Consider the following 20,078-nt stretch of genomic DNA (forward strand, 5'->3'; position numbering starts at 1 on the left):
CCAGTCTGTTCACTTGCGTTTTGTTCATTTCACTTTAAATACTGTGTTTATATCCTGCTTCCTTAAAACTAAAAAAATAAACCAAGCACAACCACTTGAAGCAACATCTGGTGAAAATAGTGGCAAAAATAAAAGCAACAATTGGGTAGCTGCAAATGGGCAGTTAAAATGACAATATTAATACATTAACTGTGTAACAGTATTAATGAGCAGCAGTTCAAAATGAAAAAGAAAACCACAGCAAGAGTATTGCAAGTTTAAAACTAAAGAATATACTTAAAAAGCTGACAGGAGAGATTTCTATAATCTATATTAATTGGCTCATCTGGAAGAGAATGCCATCATCTGGCCACCACTACGGAAAAAGCTATATCTTTCGAACCCATCGCCTGTATATGATCAAACCAGCTCTTTTGCCAGACAGTTGCCTATTGACTCTCTTCTCTCCCCCCCCCCCCCGTGTTTCTTCCTCTTTCCCAATGCCCCACAGGCAACGACGGTTGCCCTGGTGGTGCTGGTTTTCTTTGAGAAGGCCTCCTCTCCCTCTCATCTCTCGATCACAGCAATGTCTGGGTCAGGTTCCTTCCCACCCTTTAGAAACAGGCAAATTTCTGCTGTCATGCTGAGGCCACCCATCTCAAGGTTTCCCAGTAACAAAATACAGCAGTGTCATCTTATGCACGACTACTTAGAAGTAAGCTGCATTGAGCTTAATAGGACTTATTCCCTGGCAAGTGAGTATAGATGTTCAGCCTGAATGTTTGAGATCCCCATACTGCAATAACCCAGTGGAAGTATCTGGCCAGAAGTTATAAATATTCCTTTGTACTCCTGGGCATTGTAAATTTGCGTTTTCAAGACATTTGGCCACATTTGCAATAGATATTTGTAAAAGAGGTCTCTTTTCTTTCCTCCCCAATCCTCTCTGTATTTTCCACTACCAATCACCCTGCCTGATTTTCCTCCTCAGTTTCCCTGGTGGCTTCAGATAAAAGGCCAGATCCAGGATTGTGTATGGCAGAATAGGATGGCAGAATCCTCGGGTGAGAGAGAGGACAAGACCACTTCAGACAGCAAGTGATGGGCCACATTAAAAAAAATAAATCAAAAATCCCCTTGATTGTTGGCAGAGGGAAATGCACAGCAGATTGAAAGCTAGTAAATTATTATTATTATTATTATTATTATTATTATTATTATTATTATTATTATTAAATTTTGTATACCACCCTTCATCCATAAATCTCAGGGCAGTTCACAGCATAAAATTACAATATAGAAAACACAAAATACATAATAAAAATGTATTTAAGATAAAAACAAAAACAAACCAATAATGGGGGGAAAGAAAGCCCAGTACAGTCCTTATCCTGCTGTGCTACTTTTCTGCTTGGGGGGCTCTTTTTCATCGTTTTCAAGGTTAGATGGCCATCTGCCAGGGATTCTTTAGTTGTGATTCCTGCATTGCAGGGGGTGGACTAGATGACCCTTGAGTTCCAACCCTACAGTTCTATTAATATAGATATAAGGTTCCGAGGTCCATTCTCCAGCTGAAGAGCATGGATGGCAGATGGGCTGCCATATCTTGAAGTGCTAAAAAGAGGACAGTCCAAGTCACTGCCAGCCCAAGCCGGGGAAAGAGGTGCTGGGGAGGGCCGAGCTGCCTGAGCCCAAGCCCCCCCCCAACCCCCAAATCCAGACATTTCCTTTAAAATGTAAAAATCTGCCCAACTGGGCATGTTGGCCCTCCCAAAGATGCCATGTCTGGGTTTTCCGGGCTACCCTAACAGATGTGAAATCCGTGGACCCACAGCATGAATGGGAAACTGGTGGCCCCCCTGATTTGTTCACTTACATTGTATGTTTTTAAATCTCTATCTCACCTTTTGTCCAAGAAGCCCCTTGGCTCTCCCCCTCCCCATTTTATTCTTGCAGCAGCCCTGTGAGGTAGGCTGGGCTCTGATTGTCTCAAGGTCACTCAGTGAGTTTTATGGCTCCAGCCCTGTAACCCTCACACCACACTGTCAGTGCTGTTGGGTGGTGACTCCTCATCATCCCTGGAGCTGGAGCTGATGAGAGCTGCAGTAGAAAGCATTTGGGAGGCACCAGGTTGGAGAACATTGAATTAGAAGGCGGCATCTTCCCATTCTAGCAAAGGGAGTATTAATTGCTTGACTTTGGCCATTTACACTATACAGTGGAACCTCAGGTTACGCACTGTCCTCCTTACGAACGCTTCGAGTAACGAGCTCCACTAACCCAGAAGTAGATGCTCCTGGTAGCGAACTTTGCCCCAGGATGCGACAACAGCTCCCAGAAATCTACCGGGGGGTGGGCATTGTGAAGTAGTGTCATCTTTAGCACAGGTGAGGCTTTTGCTTGTGTGCTGCTTGAATTTCAAGGGAAAGACGATCATTTAGAAAGTCCTGTGTTTAATCTTCCATGGAAGGATGTTGATCCCTAACCTGAAACTGGACTAAACCAGACCCTCCAGGTGTACCTATTTCCCAGGGATGTGCCAGATTTATAGAAGCCGTCCTGGTATCTTATTTGATCCTGGAATGTCCTGCTTTTCCTTAGGATGTCCCTATTTTCATCACAGAAATGTTGGAGGGTATGGAGTTATCTGACCCCTGAGCCATCTAAAGGCAGCCCTGTATAGGGTTTGTTTGTTTGTTTGTTTGTTTGTATGTTTGTTTTAAAAAAGTTCAGTCTTTTATTATGTTTTTTATATATGTTAGGGCAACACAGTCAGATGAGCGGGGTATAAATAGTAAAATGATGATGATGGAATAGGATGTCACTATTTTTATTGGAGAAATGTTGGAGGGTATGCTAAACTGAAAATGAGAACAGAGCATCAAAAAGTGCCAACCTTTGCCCTCAGCTCGAGGCACCACCAACATGCCAGGATTAAACCTCTTGCATGGCCACAGAGGAATAAAAGGATCTGTTTCGACTTTGGATAGGGAATGAGAGGGCAACCAACAGGCTTCACAAAACACATGGCATTGAGTGGGGGGGGGAGAGGTGGGCCTGGCCTCATGAGCTTGTGGGACGCTCCCCCCAGGGAAGCTCACCTGGCACCTTTGTTACATATCTTTAGGCTCCAGGTGAAAATCTTCCTCTTCTCCTAGGCCTTTGGCCAATTAAATAATCTGTGGACTTTTAAACTGAGGGTGGGAATTGTTTTTATGTGTAATTACGGTACGTCTTTTGTGGTTTTATATTATAAACTGCCCTGTGATCTTGGGATGAAGGACAGTATAAAGGTAAAGGTACCCCCCCCCCGACCATTAGGTCCAGTCGCAAACAACTCTGGGGTTGCACACTCATCTCGCTCTATAGGCTGAGGGAGCTGGCGTTTGTCTGCAGACAGCTTCCGGGTCATGTGGCCAGCATGACTAAGCCGCTTCTGGCAAGCCAGAGCAGCACACGGAAACGCTGTTTACCTTTCCACCAAAGTGGTACCTATTTATCTACTTGCACTTTGATGTGCTTTCGAATTGCTAGGTGTGCAGGAGCTGGGACTGAACAACGGGAGCTCACCCAGTCGCGGGGATTCGAACTGCCAATCTTCTGATCGGCAAGCCCTAGGCTCAGTGGTTTAGACCACAGCATCACCCGCATCCCGATAGAAATTTAATAAATAAAATAAATAATAAAAATAAATTATCTCAGTCAGTGCCTGCTAAGCTTTGCCCTTCTAGAGATTGCTGAATGAAAACTGCCATCCTCCCTGGCCATGTGGCTTGGACTAGTGGGAGTCTGGCAACATCCAGGGGGCCATCAGTTCCAGCCCCCACCTCCAGAGCTGATGTTACTGGCTCTGCTCTAGAGCAATGGCCTTTCTCTGCTGGAAGGCTACTGGAGGCGTCCTTTGCTAAGTGGCATGTGAGCTGCAGCAGTAACAGCTCCCCAGGGAGATGCTTCAGAAACAGAACACCTGCAGCTCAAGTCCCTTCTCCGCCAATGGCAGGAAGAAACGAACGCCGAGCAGCCCAGTCGGGCTCTTGAGGCCGGCACCTGCCTCCTCCCATCTCTCGGTTCCGGGCTGCCTGCTGTCGCTTGGGAGACTCAAGTCACGGGAGGGAAGCAGTCAGGGTTGGCTGCCATGACTTGCTCTGGTTTAAATTAAATGTCGGCACTTTCCTGTGATTACTTTTTATTGTCATGCAGCCCAATGTGAATTCTCCCTTCATCATTATCATTGCTGACATTATATTTTTATTTATTTATTTCTGTTGTCATCACTCAGAGTCTAGTTCTTCAGGAAAAGCAAGTGAAACAGAGCGGAGCTTGTGGGATTTAGCCAAGTGGGGTGTCTGCTTATGCTTTGCTGGGAAAGAGGGCAGAGGAGGACGCTGTTTTGCATGCAATTTGCATGCGCTAATGTTTATGTCTGGATGCAAATTTAGAAATAATCGCTGTGATTTATGTGGGGGAAACTGTGACCCGTGTGCCACCTGAGTGTTGCCAGGGACTCACTCTTGATGGCCCCCTGGCTCTCCCTTCTTTATCTTTAAACCTTAGGTCTTTCTTTAACTGGATTTGGACCCAGCTGCCCTTCCAGTAGAGAATGGACTCCCCCCCCCCCGCTCACTGCCCCCATTTAAATACAGTGGACCCATCGCATGGTGCGCCTGTTAAACAAATTTCTACCATTTACCACAGGCCACCTTGCGGGGGTCTTGTGCGAGGGAAACTTTGATTCAGGGAGTCTCAGGCAAGAGGTGATCAGACGTGTCGTTCTTCTCCAGAGCGCTGGCAGCAATGGACCAGGCTGCACATTGGAAATCTTTGGTCTCTAACTAGCTCATGGAGTATGCAGGCATCGGATTCAGTAATTAACAATCACTACAATTTTCCACACCACACTTTAAAAAAAGAAAGGCAGCAAAGATCTGGAAGAAGGGTAACCCCAATTCTGAGTGAAGAGCAAAAGGGTTGTACATTCAGTGCAAACCAAGCACTCTTTGTTCACATAATTCACTATGAGAAATTATTCTAGGAGTGTTTCTTCCCCATTCACTACAGTGTGGAAGCTAAAAATGGCTATAACTTCCTCTTTCCTTTTAACATAACTGGATGAAATCTGCTGGCGTATCAGACCCTTCCAAGTGGATTCCCTGAAAATGTCTGTTGGCCTGCGGAATGCTGGTCTGAGCAGTGCAGGTTTGCAGGCCCATGCAGAGCTTGTCAGAGACCCAGGGCAGGAGTCTTGTTGGAATAAAGTTATAAACTCAAGTAAAACAGCAGCTGGTCCCTGGCGGGGGACACCATACCAACTTAGCCCTCTGAGGCCTGGGGCAAGTGTACCCACCTGCCCCCCCCCCCCCGCGCATGGGCCTGCTGGCTTGACATTGGTGGTAGAGAACTTCTGGCCCAGAAAACGGCTCCATTTGTAGCCCAGCTGAGCATAATGAGCTGAGCAAATTCCTGTACAAACCAGGTCATCGTGAATTTTGAATACTTGAGCTCCTAACGTCCCACTGAGAGGGAGATATGGGTGTGACCAGATCTATATTCCTGTCTTTTGCTTCCATCCAGATGGTTCCCTAGCAGTTATAATGAGACCAGCTTCTCACTGGAAAAGTGGGAGGAGAAGGAAACAGGCTGGAGAAGAATGGTCTGAAGGGGAGAAAATGACTGGTTCCTTTGGGTTAGCAAAGGCAGCACATGCACCCCCAAAACAGCACCCAGAGTAGAGGTAGCCCATGTTGTGATGTTCAGATATTGTTGGACTACAATGCCCATCATCCCTTACTGTTGGCCTTGCTGGCTGGGAAGGAAGGAAGCTGTAGTTCAACAGAATCTGGGCGGCCCCATGCTGGAGCCCACAGGACCACCTCTTGGCTGAAGCTGATCATGTCTGACTTGGGACATTGCCTGGATGGGAGACCTCTGGGGAACTGCAAGCCAGACACCTTGGCTTCTGTGTGTGTGTGAAGGCTCACAGCTCGATTCCCTCTTTCCCTCTTTATTCATTTTGTCTTGGGCATTCTATATGCCACCCAATTAGCCACGTCCTCTGGGCGGTTCACTGCTGTGAAAACAATGGGACGCTGCTCCTCTCCAAAGCGAGGCAACGTCAGCGTCACAACACAGTGCTTAGGACAAACAAAGGCAGAGAACAGTTGGCATTTTTATCTAATCCATTTTATTGTTGAATGAAACAATAACGGCAAATATGGACAAAGCCATAAATAATGTAAACTCAAACAAGCGAGAGACACAGAGGATAAGGGGAGAAAATATTTGTATGGAAGTAAAACCAGCCTGGAGGCAGGGAGGCTGCAAGAATGATCATAGCCAGAGCTCCTCCCCCCCCCCCAACACTCTCTCTCACTCCCTCACTCCCACCCTCCCTCTCATTTCATCCTTTCTCTCTGCATTTCCCTGGGGCCATACTTTTTTGTTATTAGGTGCATCTTGACAATAACCCAGGGAGTGACAGGAATCTGGCTTTTCAGGGAGAAATCTCTGCAAGAAGAGACAGGTGGGGAAGAGAAGAGTCTGCTGCTCCTTTCTGTATTGTCAGCTGCAGCAGTGTCACCTTCAGAAGCCGGGTTCCGTATCACAGCCTTTCCCCCACTGCCCCAAAGCAAAGTGATGGTGCAGCCAGTGGGGGCCTTGAATGGCTGCAGAGGGAGGGGTGAGCATGCTCTAGCAACCAACCAGGTCTCCTTTGGCTCCAGTGAAAGAAAATGCAGGTATTGCAGAGCAGAGAGACACCCGGCTGCTGTGCTTGGCAGAACGGCACACTGTTGCCATGCTCCAGCTGTTCTGGTTTTATCTGTTTTCCAATGCCTGTCCCTGGTGAATAGCAATCCCTCATTTTGGGCAGCAGAAAGAGTAGGCAAGGATATAAGAAAGGCTTTGTTCGACTGATCTGAAGGTCCATCTTGTTCCCACCATGGCTGATCACGTGCTGAAATGGGCATAACTGCAGTAGCCCTCACATGTCTATGGTCCTCAGAAACTGGTATTCAGAGACATACTGCACTGGATACTGGAGAAAATGCCTAGCCAATATGACTAGTAGTAATTGATAACTTATCCTCAATAAGGTGTCCTAATCTCTTTTTAATGCCATCCAGGTTGATGGACATTGCTGCATCTTGTGGCAGGGAGTGCCACAGTTTGCCAGTGGGCCGTATCCATACTCAGGGGTGAATAGCAAGGCACAGAAAGATGTTTGAAAACTGGCCTATGCTCAGTGAGTTGAGCTGGTCAGACTGAACATTAGGGCATGCAGGAAATTTCAGGACAGTTTTCAGAGATGGCTGGACTGCTTTACCTTACCCTGTGAATGCCCACTTGGCCACCTCAGTCAGCGCAACTGGTGCTTCTACAAATGCCACATGATGTTCATTCTCCACTTTTATTGGTGGCAGCCCAACTCTCTGGAACTCCCTGCCCATTGACATTAGGCAGCCGCCATCAGTACTTTTTTCTGCCCTTGCTAAAAGCTTCTACCCAGACATTATCGTTATTTTAGTTTATAATGTATTTAATTTGTTGACTTTATTTTAATTGAAGCTTGTTTTTAACTGACATTTATTGACAACATTAGCGTATATTTTACGCTATTTGCAAACTAATTAGAGGTTTTATTTACAATTAAACAATATATGAACCCTGTTAAAATAAAGAAGCAAAGCAAGATAGCCACAAATTGGCAAAGATATCCCTTGCTTTTGCATGTTCTCCTTGCAAATATGTGAAAACACCCAAGAGGCTTGTGGCTGCTTTGAAGAGATGCACAGAAAGCTCAAAGGTGGCGGTAACTGGCAGCAGGAGTGTCAGGAACGTGGCCCTCCAGGCACCCGCCAGCAGAAGGGTGAGCCTCAGAAAGTGAGGCAGAAGAGTTAACTTCAGAGCTAGCAGGTCATAGGCTGAGGTTCTGATGAGGGAGAAGGAGTGGTTTCCAAAACTGACACCCACAGCCCTCCCTTCACACTCCTAGCTCAGATGAAGAGGCAGGGCTGGAAGAGGCCAAGGAGAGGCCAGGCTGCCAGCAGATAAGAGAGAGACTCTGTCCACTGCCAGTGGAGAAGAGCTGATGGCGAGGTTCTGGCGTAGATCCTGTTGGTAGCGGAACTCGGATTCAGATTAGAGCATCTATTGTTGCTGAGAGGAGTGTGAAGCCCCGCTCGGGATGTTTGTTTCTATAATAAAAACTATCTTGAACTGACAGGAGTCTGGTTACAGGTAGATAGCTGTGTTGGTCTGCCGTAGCCGAAACAAAATAAAAAAAGTTCCTTCCAGTGGCACCTTAGAGACCAACTAAGTTTGTTATTGGTATGAGCTTTCACGTGCATGCACACTTCTTCAGATATCTTGCATGCACACGAAAGCTCATACCAATAACAAACTTGGTTGGTCTCTAAGGTGCTACCAGAATGAATTTTTTAAATTTTGTTTTGACAGGAGTCTGCTTACTGCCAGGAAGCTGACTAGTTACCAGGGATTGTTACTGTATAAGGAGTGAGTCCAACTCACTATCACACAGATAGACAAACCAGCTGACCTGCCTTGAGCTGAGTACAAAACACACCTTTGCATAGGCAAGTTTGGGAAAGGAAGCCTCACCTTGAACCTTATTCCTAGGTCTGCACTCAATTCAAAATGGGGCCCATTATTGGAGCAAGGGAAATCTCAAAGCAGTTTGCAACAAATCCAGAATAAAACATTACTGAAGGAAGTAAAATATAAAATATATCTTCAAAACAACCTAATGAACAGGAAACAGAAAGTCAAATATATTTAGAACAACATAGTTAATAAGGGAATAAGATTATATCATGACCATGGAACCGATCTGCTGCTGTTGCTTCCGATTCTGCCAAGGGCGGTTCATGGCAGGAGACGGCTGTGGAAGCTCAGGCTCAGTGACCTGGGTCTGCACTAAGAGGCAGACCAGATGGCCTCTGGCTTCTTCAGAAGCCTCTGCTTGCAACCCAGTAACAGTTTTGACCCATAACCTGTGGTTTGGTGGTAGGCCAGGCCTTTGACAGAGCGCAGCTTGTCTCACTCTATGTGCATCCACCAGGCATTGCTGGGATATCCACATGGATGGAACAGGGATTGTTTTGATTGAGCATCACCCATCTGAAGCATTCGCCTCATTCACGTGACGTAGAGCATTCTGAATGAAAAACTGAAGGATCGTCCTCTGACAGGTTATCTCTGTATTGCTAAGCTGTGCTCACACCCTATGTATCCAACTATCCTTAGCTTGGAAGTAAAGACACTTGTGTACATCTGCAACTTCCCTGTTGTCACACAAAGATCATGACCTGCATGTCTTTGTGTGAGTGCACACATACACATTGCCAAGCAGAGGCAGCTCCAGAAAAACTAGTTTGAAGTAGCGAAGACCAATATTCCTGCATCGAGCAGGGAGTTGGAACCGATAGCATAGAAATTCAAATCTATGATTCTGACTGTTAAGGATGCAATCTGTATCAGACTTTAATAAGCTGTCAATCAGGCATGGAGGAGAAAACCGGTTGGTTCACTTTTTGCAGCGGACTGATCTCATTCACTGGTCCTGAACTTGCAGATAAATCAGAAGACATTATCAATCCAGTTACTAATCAGATCAATGACCTATTGAAACCCTTTTGGTATGCAGAGTGAGCAGCTTTTCAGCTAGCAGAGCTGTCTTGTTGCAAGCTCACACAAAGAGATGCTTGTAGGTAAGAAAAGCACAAGGTGGTTTCTTGCAGGAGATGCATGACTTGGACAGAATCAGAGTCACAGAACTGTAGAGTTGGGAGGGACCCCAAAGGTCAGAGAAGAATACGGCAGCCATGCTTGCACCTTTATTCTCTCTGAGGACAGTTAAATGCGACTCGCCACCTTGAGAAGGAAGTGGGAGGAGGAGGAGCAAAAACATGATGCAGCCTGAGAGTATCAGTATAAACAATGTGGAGATAAAGAGGTCAGCTTGAGAGGTTAAAGATACAGGGATAGTATGGGAAACTGGAGGTCCCTAATCTTTGGGTTAACCCCATGCAAACCCCTCTTCTTCAAACGGAGTTGCACCCAAACATGCAACAGTTACATATGTCTCCTGATTTTGTGATGCAGAGTTGGCCCTCTGAAAGTGTGCACAAAACATGTATTTTATGTAAAAGAAATTACCTTATAAAGATGTACAAAGTGCATACATTAGGGTGAAATGCATTGAAAAGCATACCCCCACAAATGCATGTTTTAGGTTATGTTTGCATATAAAACGTATACAACTTCCAAAAAAATTTCTGGGGGGATGATGCATTCACTTGAAAAACAGAATAAAGTGGACGTAGCATTCAGCAAAAAAATAAAATAAATGGGAAAGGGTGGAAATGAGCAACATGATCCATCTGTAACTGCAAATTGGAAAGTTGGGGAGTTAATGCGGGAACAGGATACTCTGGGCTATCACCTTTGGGAGCTATCACTGTTAGCCTTCTTCTCTGTTGGCCTTGATCAGTGGACATTCATTTGCCAATAGCCTCTCCTGAAGCAGCTTGGGAAGGGCTGCTGCCCATGGGGTGGTAGGGGGAAAGCAGGGAGAGCAGCAGGAGGTGGGAGGGGCTGGCTCCGTCCAGACTGAGGTGGGGGGGTGCTGCCCCATTTGCCCCAATGGACCAGCACCACTGGGTAGGGTAACCTTCACTGTTTCCTCTTTAAGGAACACAGGGTGTTTCTTGCATGGTTTAATCTCACAGTGGGCCTGTCTCTGCTTCTTCTGGAATGGCTGCAAGGTATGGGGCAAGAGCCCTTACCTGGAGAGGCAGGTGGGAGTTGATGGTGGCAATACTGAGCTGCAAGCGGCAGGAGCCTCGGGGCTGTGGCTGCGGGATGCTTCTGGGAGTTGATATCAAATACTTAGATACACCAGTGATTTTTCAGTTCTGCTTCTACGAAGAGAGGTGGGCAGAAAAGGCTCAATGGAGCCTCTCAGTGGCAGGAAATGTATGGCTGTGGCTCTGGGACACACAAGACTGCTGGGTGGTTGCAAATAGGGGCCTGTCACGGTCTCCTTTGTCACCATCATGCAGTGGCAATGATTTTCCTCGTTCCAAATTGCTGCCTAACCATCTTTGTTTCTCTGTATTGTGTTGTGTTTAAGTCCCCCAGAGCCCCAGATTTGGACTAGGAATGCAACCTAACAGGCTCAGAATCAAAGAGACTATTCTTAAGGAGCTTACAGTCTTAGGTTTATTGGAAACAGGTGGCTAGTTATGTCCAGATTGTTGTGGGCATGTTGGAGGGGGGCAAGAAGAGAAAATTGCCCTCTGCCCTGAGTGCTCACTGGAAGGACAGATCCTGAAGCTGAGGTTCCAATACTTTGGCCATCTCATGAGAAGAGAAGACTCCCTGGAAAAGACCCTGATGTTGAGAAAGATGGAGGGCACAAGGAGAAGGGGATGACAGAGGACGAGATGGCGGGACAGTGTTCTTGAAGGTACCAGCATGAGTCTGACCAAACTGCAGGAGGCAGTGGAAGACAGGAGTGCCTTTCGTGCTCTGGTCCAGGGAGTCACGAAGAGTCGGAAATGACTAAACAACAACAACAATGTGAAGATCAGAAGGGCTGGCACAAACTAGTGCTTTCACAAAAGCAGAATTGTAGAGTTGGAAAGGACCTTAAAGGCCTCCTAGTCCAACCCCCTTACATAGTGCAGGATCCGCAAGGCAGGATGCGCCTGCAGCATTCCTAAGGGATGGCGGTCCAGTGAAGGAAAGCCAGCCACCTCCCAAGGCAGCCTGGGCCCACTGCCAAACAGATTTGCCTCTCCATGCAGTGCTGCATTTTAAGAAGGACACGGAGAAGCCGCAGGGTAGGGGGCTCAGGATCGCAAGATGTCTGAAAACGAAGTCCTACGAGGGAGGATTGAAAGCACTGGGGATGTTTGGCCTGGAGAAGAGAAGATGAAAGGCAGTCATGGTGAGGGCTGGGGGAGAAATTTGATCCAGTTTACATTTAAAGCTGAACTAAATTTATTATTTATTGCATTTATACCCCACCTTTTTCCTCCATGGAGCTCAAAGTGGCATCCATGGCTTTCCCCCTCCATATTTAATTCTTAATTCCCCACAACAACTGGCCCTACTTCATGGCCAAGTAGGCATTGGGACCCTAGTCTCCTCCTGGTCCTAGCGAACCAAAGCACAGCTGTGCTTCAAAATTCGCATTCCTCTGAATTTTGCAATGCAGTTCTGCAGTCAAGTAATGTGTACAGAACTGCATATACTCTGGGGATTTGTGCCAATAAATGCATAAATTAGTGAAAATAACATGCAAACATGCATTCTGTTGTGGGATTACTTCACCCAAAAAAAGTCATATTGTGTGAAATTGTGTACAAAAATTTGTATTGGGAGAAATTCACGCTAAAATGCTGATGAATTTTCCATGAGGAGTTTTTTTAAAAAAAGGAAAAAGCACAAACTGGCATGGAAATGTGGAGAACCACATCTTAAGGCAGCCCTGTTCAGGGAAGTTTTTAATCTGTGATATTTTACTGTATTTTTGGTTTCTATGGAAGCCGCCTAGAGTGGCTGGGGAAACCCAGCCAGATGGGCGGGGTACAAATAAATATTATTATTATTATTATTATTATTATTATTATTATTATTATTATTACCAAACCTAGGATTGAGAAGAATGAAAAACCAGGAGAAAGCAAAGTCGGGACAGCAGTCTCTCAACATTAGAAGGGCTTCTCACGCAGAAGATGACGCAATACCCTCTCGTGCTCAGCATGACTGGGGTGACATGCCCCAGCCCCAGGTTAGGAAGTCTGGACTGATCCTTGGAATTTGGGTAGTCCTGGACCTTAGAATTGCCCAGAAAACAGTCTGGAAAGGTTTGGGCAGTTTCTAGCTCTGGGAAACAGAAGGAGGAACCTCCAAGGTATCATGTGGAACCTTGGGAAAGGTTGGGAAAACAGCGACAGTTTCCAAAGCCAGTGCAAGATCTGTGGGATGCCCTCCCTTTTACTCAGTGTTGGCCTGGACCAAAGCACCAGTTATGTTAGTGCATTTTGTAATTTTATAAGCTATGTGCCCTTGCTGCTCAGCTGAACCCTTGTAAATGGCCTATTGTGACTTTGCTGCTATTTTTATTGATTCTAGTCTAGTACAGGCAGCAACCATTTTACATGTCTCCGATTGATGCGCACACACTTGTCGCTGCCGACCTGGAAGTGGCCGGGAAATGGGGAGGGCTTCTGCACACTTTGCCAACACACACGGGGGTCAGGAACCCCCATGCAAAATGGTCGCTTCCTGTACAGTGGTGCCTCGCAAGACGAAATTAATCCGTTTTTTTCGTCTTGCGAAGCACGGCTATTAGCGGCTTAGCGGCTGTTAGCGGCTTAGCGGCTATTAACGGCTTAGCGGCTATTAATGGCTTAGCAGCTATTAGCGGCTTAGCAGCTTTAAGAAAAAGGAAACTAACTCGCAAGAACTCGCAAGACGTTTCGTCTTGCAAAGCAAGCCCATAGGGAAATTCATTTTGCGGAACGACTCAAAAAACGGAAAACTCTTTCGTCTTGCGTGTTTTTCGTCTTGCGAGGCATTCGTCTTGTGAGGTACCACTGTAATGATTTGGAGTGGATTTCTGTTTAATAATCATTCACCGATAATTAATGTTATTGTGTAATATTCTAAATGGATTAGGGGGAAGTGGGGCAGATTGATACAGAAAAATTCAATCTCATATTTTATGTAACAAAAATGAGTCAAATAATATATTTTTTGCTTGATGCATGGCATAACTAATCAATATTATAATAGCAATCAAAAGAACCATTAAAGTTAGAAGATCACGAGAATATAATGACCAGTAAAAAAGTGGGTTTTGTATCATTCTGCCCCACCTATGGTGCACTTTAATACATTGGACGGGGCACTTTGATACAAAGCGTAAATTGTATGAGAATGGTAATTATTTTCAAAAATTTAATGAAAAAACGATTTTTATTGTGAGAGACCATAATCAGCCTTACAATTTGTTACTTAAAATCTAAATTACGTATCAAAACTAACAGTGTTTCACACATATCATAGACTTTATGACAGGTTTTCTTAACAAAACATCAAAACTTATATTAATCTTTCCTCAAACACCTATCCATTTAAAAAAAAAAACTTTGGAAAAACTTAGAAAGTATAAGAACTCATATTAGGTAGTCAAAAAATAGTAATTTAAACAAAATGCTTATAAAAAATAAGATAATTACTTAACATTTAGCTTCTATTGCACATTCTATCCACTTAAGTCAATAGAAAAAGTATAAAGAGATGCTGTTTGAGATGTGCCCTTTGGGAAATTTGGTTTCGGCTCTAGCAAGACAACATCCTTGAAATCAACACTTGCCTTATCTTCTACAGTGGAGAAAACAAACATACAAGATCCTGGTTTTTTCCTGAGATATGATACTTGATAATCGGTCATATTATATTTAGAAATGACTTTGGCCACGTAGTAAACAACAGTTGTTGTTTTTTCAAATTTGATGAGTTTAGAGATTTCATGCAAACTTGTATATTGGGGCACTATTGTACATTAGCGGGGCACTTTTATATGTATCAGCGTGCCCCGTGTGTCTTGGTGTATCAAAGTGCCCCAACAGACATTTTCAAAAAAACTAACAATTATTAATAAAATCACTTGTAATCCTCATTACTGAGTGGAACAACTTATCTTTGGTATTTTTACATCTTAAGTAAATGACGTAAAACAGTGTTGGAACACTTTTACATTTCACGTAATTTTTTAGTTGGCCGTGCTAAAAACACACCTCCTCTCGTCAAACGCTAACAGCTAACTGGCGGGCAGCACGGGCGCAACTGTTATACTCACACATGTATAGACACATTTTTAGTGATGTTATGACACAAATAACATTTCTCAAAATTGAAATATTATTGGTGTATCAATGTGCCCCATGTATCAATATGCCCCTCTTCCCCCTACTGAATACTAATTTACTTGATAAAAGTTGCTTGTTTTAAAGTCATATTTTTTATTATGACTTATTTGCATTGGATCAGATTTTTATAAGGCATGTGACCTTTGTTGTATTTGTTGTTGCTTCTACAGCTTGTAAATGGCCTTGTGTATAGCAATATAAAAAGGCAATGTACAAATCAAAGGCAAAAATGAAATGTGGGCTGGGGACTCTTCATGGGATGGAAAATGCACTTGTCCATGTTGAGTGGACGAATGCTTTCCTGGGCCTCTGTTTTAATGTCCACTTGGCTGTTTCTTGGTCCCATCCGCTCCTCCCTGTGGCTCATTCCTGGCACTCCCATCAGCCTCTCTCGCCTTGGTATCTCAGCACTGGGGCTCTGTAGCTCTCCACCAGGTGACAGATGCAACAAAGGTGTTATCAAGATGACTTTAAGACTTCTTCACTCTGCCGGTAATCTGGCTGCACTCACAATGTCAAGTTAATCAAGCTGTATCAGTGCTCACCTGTCATTGGAAGTGTTGCCGTGTTGGCCAAGAACACCTTTCCGTGCCCGTGAGTTATCGGAAGTTATCGGAACATCAGTTCTGCGATGTTCTGACTGCTTGAAGTGTGCTGGGCGATAACTGTGGCTTAGCGATGCTGTCTGCAGATAAACCGATAGGACATAGTGATTTGTGCCCGTATTATGGCTCATGTGATCCTGCTCCAGAGCTGCAGCGCATATGATACGACACCAGCCCTTTGCATAATTAAACAGCAACACATTAATTGGGAGGTTATTTTAGGGGATGTGCCATGAGAATGCAAATCTTTCTAGCAGAATCATCCCCTATCTAAATTAATAAAAACTAGCGTAAAGCTGTTTTCAAGAAAAGAAACAGCTTTTTACTCGTGCTTCTGGTGGCCTTGCCTCTCTGTCTTGTCTTGTTGCTGGGTAGATACACTGTTGGTGGCAGGACTTCACTTCTGCATGCCTTAGAAGACTTTGGAGTGTTTTCCATGCCGCACTGACACCATATCCATCATATACCAGCTACTGGCCACAATGTCTTTGTCCTGCCTCTATGGTCGGAGACATGATGCCTCTGCATGCCAGTTCCTGGAGATCACAAGTGAGAAGAGTGCTGCTGAGCTCAGGTTCTGCCGGTGGGCTTCCTGCAGGGATCTGGCTGCCACTGTGAGGATGCTGAACTCAGTGGCCTTCAGTCTGATGATCCAGCAGGGATCTTCTTATGTTCTTTGCTTTGCAAAAACAAAACAAAACTGAAAAAGGAAGGAAATTAATTGACTATAGGCAGGGGAACTGCCTTATGAAATTAGGAGATGTAGGGATTTCAAAGGATAGCTGTGTTCATGTATTGTTTCTGAAAGTATGGATTTTGTAGCTTTGCATTTAAACCTGAACTGAATTAATGTCTCCTCCACCTCTGCCCCTGGCACTTCCCAATGGTGCCAACACTGAAGCGCCAACTTCAATAAGGCATAGGTGGTGGTGGACCTTGGGGTTTCAAATTTCAGCAGTGCCCTGGGTAACGTCAACATTTGTCCCCTTCCTCTTGCCTTCCATTCTGCATCATAGTTGTGGCACCTCCTGCAGCTCCCCTGAGGCTCCGTGCCCAGTGGGACTGAAGGGGTTGTGCTCCTCTCAATCCACCTCTGGAATAGGCCGTGGAGGTCTTATAGGGTTCCCCCTCCTCCTTTGAGGGTGGGCCTTTCCTCCCCAAGAGAAGGAGATCCAGATCAGCCTACAGCTGAGGGTGGGCACATTTTCAGCCCAAGGCTTTCTTTGGGGCAACCCCCTAAAGAGTCATGTGCCCATGTTGGGTGGCCCCAGAGGCAAAAGTAGCCCAGGCCAAGGAATACAAAAACTTTACTTTGCATACACATTCGGCTAGTTTCTAAGTGTTTTCCCTCCAGGAAAACAAAGGATATGGGTCTGGGGAGAGAAAGTGAGGTGACTGGGAAGGGGAGTGTCCTGGAGAGGATCCCGAGGGGCAGATAGACAAGACTTGAGGGCCATATGGCCCCCCTGGATCTGGGGTTCCCCCACTCTGTCATTGCCTCTGAGATGCCTTCCCAGGGGACACTAGCATGTCAGCCCAAGTAACATTAAAATGACAGTAAGGGTTATTCTGCCAGTTTTCTGTGCTCTGGGAAGTGACTGTGTTTAGATTATTTATTTATTTTTAAATGCTGGCATGCGCCTCGCTCTGCAGCCCCCTGCCTGCAAGATGGAAATGACATGGTGCCAGACACCCCTTGCTGCTTGAGTCTGCCAAAGTTACACACTAGAAGAGGGGATTTTACCCACCAAACACCAACTTAGGAAGCTCATCCTTGCTTCAGGGCCTGGTGGATGTTGCACAGTGTAAGAACTAAGAGAGAGCGTTTTATTCTTTGGCTGCCTTTATGCTAGATGGTTGTCCAGCTTTTGTTGGCAACTAGCAGAAAAGGGAGACTGGACTGAACTCTTCCACCATTTTGGTTGTGTGATCAGAGAAAGGCTCTAGCCACGGGCTACTGCAGGGGATGGGTTCCCACAGGCCCAGGGGCCAAATGCAGCCCCCGAACTGGCCCTTGGGACTCTCCTCAGGCCACAGCCTTCCCCAGCTTTGCTTGCGCTCTCCTTGGGAATATGTCCTCGAGATCTGATAATGAATTTGGCTTGCCTAGAGAGAGGATAGAGAGGTGTGAGTACGTTCCCCGCAAGTGTCCCCGGGGGGAAATGGGGCAACCCATTTTCTCACATGAGAGCACAGACTATAAATACATATAATTTAAAAAATCTCATTCTTCAAATCACTTGCTTGAGATACAAAATAATGACCTACGAAAAAGAGGCTTTGCAGGGCATGGCGAATGGAAACCTTGGGTCTTATATGGACAAGAAAGATGTTAGAGCCTGAGAGGCAAGAGCTGAAGCCCCTCCCCCCATTCCACTCTGCAGCCTCTCTCCTGGGCTTTGCACCTCAGCTCTGCTCAGCTGCCTTCGCAATTACTTATTGATCATTTCACAGAACATATTCTTTGTTGGTGGGTCACTGAGGCATGTGCAAGATGAGCGTGAGAAAATCTTATTTGAGGTGGAAGGGCCATGGTAATCTGAGATATGAAGGGGGGAGAGGGGAGACATTCGCATGGAGATGATAATTTTCAGTCCAGCTGAAAATGTCAATGCAGAGCTTTTTCTTTTAAGCACTCTGAAGAGAAGCATTCCCACTGTGCTGCATTGCAAAAACTGGGTTGCCATTTGGGGGGCAAAACGAGATGAATTGTGGAATACCTGTGTGCATTTCTCACATGTGTTTAAAAATAATAACTAAATAGCAACCATGGTGATAAGAATTGTGCTGCTTGGGGAGAGATATTTATTAATTTTTTCAATAGCAACAAAATGGGGGGGAAAGACAAAGGCGTACTACTGAATGACATAGCATATGAAGTTTGTTATACGTTGAAAAGCCCAAACTTTATCAGTATAGAGTGGTACCTCGGGTTAAGAACTTAATTCGTTCTGGAGGTCTGTTCTTAACCTGAAACTGTTCTTAACCTGAAGCACCACTTTAGCTAATGGGGCCTCCTGCTGCCACTGTGGGATTTCCGTTCTCATCCTGAAACAAAGTTCTTAACGAGAGGTAATATTTCTGGGTTAGCAGAGTCTGTAACCTGAAGCGTATGTAACCTGAAGCGTATGTAACCCAAGGTACCACTGTATTTTCAAATAACTGTCGCAGGTTGAACAGCATCAGGGAGAGGAGGCTAACTCCTCCTTCACCTTTCATTAGTGCACCATAGAACGAATCCTGGCTCCCCATATCCACCCACCCATATGTACTGTTTGTAAATAAAACCAGTTTGTGAGGCATTATTCCTGCATTTCACATATTCTCTGGTTGGGCCTTGAAATAGCAGCCTTGCAGAGCCAGCCCTGCAGTTGGGCAGAAGGAGGCAGCTGCCTCAGGTGCCAGAGGCTTGAGGGGGGAGCGGCAGCAACAAGGGGGTGGAGCTGCATGTGCCCTGCACCGCAGAAGCTGGCCCCCAGCAACCACCAGGTGTTATGGGGGATGCTGCGCCGTCACTAGCTTTGCAAATCCAATTGACTTCTGTATGTGGAATTCGATTGGGGGGGGGGGGCTCTCCTTCTTGTCCTTTGCTTCAGGCAGAAATATGTCTTTGGCCAGTCCTGCGATCCTGTTTAGTTTAGCCTTTGGAGGTTTTTTCCAAGCAAATTATCTGTCTTGAGGTTTTCAGCAGAAAGAGAATGGTAATAAATAGGAACAACAAGATGCACACACAAATTGGAAACTGGAACCAAGCAGCTTAGTAGACGGGCTGCATCGCTGGGTGGAATTGATTCATGCAAGATTCAGCTCAATAGAGATTACATTTGACAGGCGCACAGAGAGAGGAAAGAAGAAATATTACGTGAATTTCCAGTCCAAGGGCCTAATGAGGATGGCTGCTCTCATCTTCCCCATACCTATGTACAAGGAAATATATGGGTGTTCCTGGAGAACCTCTGCTTTTCCAGATGCAAACATTGGTACATGCAAAAGATGAGAACCACATTTCTGGAAAAGAAATGATTCCCCCAAAGCCTGGCAAGTCAGCTCATTTGTAGTTATAACATCCCACTCTTTCAAATAGAAAGGGGGGGAGTAATGAAACTTAAGGCATTTGTTCCTTTTGTATATATACCTCAAAATATCTATAGCAGAGGCAGGAAACTTATGGCCCCAACTGCCCTCATCCTTGGGCACTCTTGGTCTAGAGCTGGTGGCAGGCAGAATCTAATAACATCAGGGAGGAGGCAAGAGTCTCCCATCCTGGATCTGCAAGAATGTCCTCAACACAAATGAAACAGTCATCCTTGAGGCAAAGAGAAAGAGCCATGGATATTAAGACTTGGGACCATATCCTATGTTCTGTGTGTTTATGGGTGGCAGAGCTCAAAGATCCTTCAGCAACGGGATTTTGGTGATAGCTGGTTGCACAACACAAATCAGCTTTTGCACAACAAGTTTGGCAAAGTACTTGTGTTTTCCATTGCATGACAACATTCCACTAACACAGTCCGTATACCCCTAAGAGACTAAG

At 45.4% G+C, this 20,078-nt stretch overlaps 1 protein-coding gene across 5 annotated transcripts in view; it reads left to right on the plus strand.

Moving 5' to 3' along the window:
• The window catches only part of LINGO1 (leucine rich repeat and Ig domain containing 1), a 675,027-nt gene that overhangs the window by 626,254 nt on the left and 28,695 nt on the right, over positions 1-20,078 (plus strand). The window lies entirely within an intron of this gene.

This window comes from Podarcis bocagei (assembly GCF_964188305.1).
Source record: "Podarcis bocagei genome assembly, chromosome: 9".
Classification (NCBI taxonomy): Eukaryota; Metazoa; Chordata; class Lepidosauria; order Squamata; family Lacertidae; genus Podarcis; species Podarcis bocagei.